The following is an 812-nucleotide window of genomic DNA, read 5'->3' on the forward strand; positions in this document are numbered from 1 at the left end:
ATGCTCTAGAAGATTCCATAATGCAGGAAAGATCACAAGGACAACTATAAGGATATCGACGAGGTTTTGGATATCGCGAACTATTTCAACGTACCAAACATTTCATGCAATGTGGTTTTATTACGAATGCCTCCGCTCACATTCAAAAGGAGCTGCTAAGAATGCTCAAATCCCTTTCACTCGGAGCAATAACAACATGGGACAACTTACGAACCAAGTTCATCCAACAGTTTAGTCGACTATCTTAAGTGTCCAATTTGAAGAAAAACATTGCAAACTTCTAACAACATGATGGTGAACCTTTGTATGAAACTTGGGAGAGATAAAATGAATAATGAGGAATTATCCTCAACATGACCTTAACATGCAATAAGAGATATCCATTTTCTATGATGGTAACAATGTCACCACAAGGAAACTTTTAGACTCCCAAGGACCCATGATGAAAAAGGACTCGACGACCAATAAGGCTCTCATTGAAGAATTCGCCAAACATTCATGAGAATACCACAACCCGAGAGAAGATGTCATGAGAAGCAAGGTGAGTGTAGACGGAGGAAATGAGAACATAGCAGAGGTGATGGAAAAGATTGATAATATGGATAAGAAGATGACAAAGATAGGTCAATCCATACATTCCATTGAAGTGGGCTGTGACAACTGTAGCATGCCGCATTTGGCAAAAGATTGAGATCTAGATGAGAACTAGAACCGGAAGGCTCGAGTTTGCTACTCTAGTGGTGACCGGTTTGATGAAAATTAGAGGAAGCCAAAGAAGGAGTTGTTGCAATACAACGAATATAAGAAAAAAA

At 39.3% G+C, this 812-nt stretch overlaps 1 non-coding gene across 1 annotated transcript; it reads right to left on the reverse strand.

Annotated features, from left to right (window-relative positions):
• Positions 1-254: 254 nt before the first annotated feature.
• LOC145110346 (small nucleolar RNA R71) lies at positions 255-360 on the reverse strand. The gene has a single exon (XR_013709727.1). It is a non-coding gene; the product is annotated as a small nucleolar RNA R71 (small nucleolar RNA).
• Between the last annotated feature and the right edge of the window lie 452 nt (positions 361-812).

The sequence above is a fragment of the Lactuca virosa genome, chromosome 4 (genome assembly GCF_052849685.1).
Source record: "Lactuca virosa cultivar CGN04683 chromosome 4, Lactuca_virosa_CGN04683_v6, whole genome shotgun sequence".
NCBI classification, from domain to species: Eukaryota; Viridiplantae; Streptophyta; class Magnoliopsida; order Asterales; family Asteraceae; genus Lactuca; species Lactuca virosa.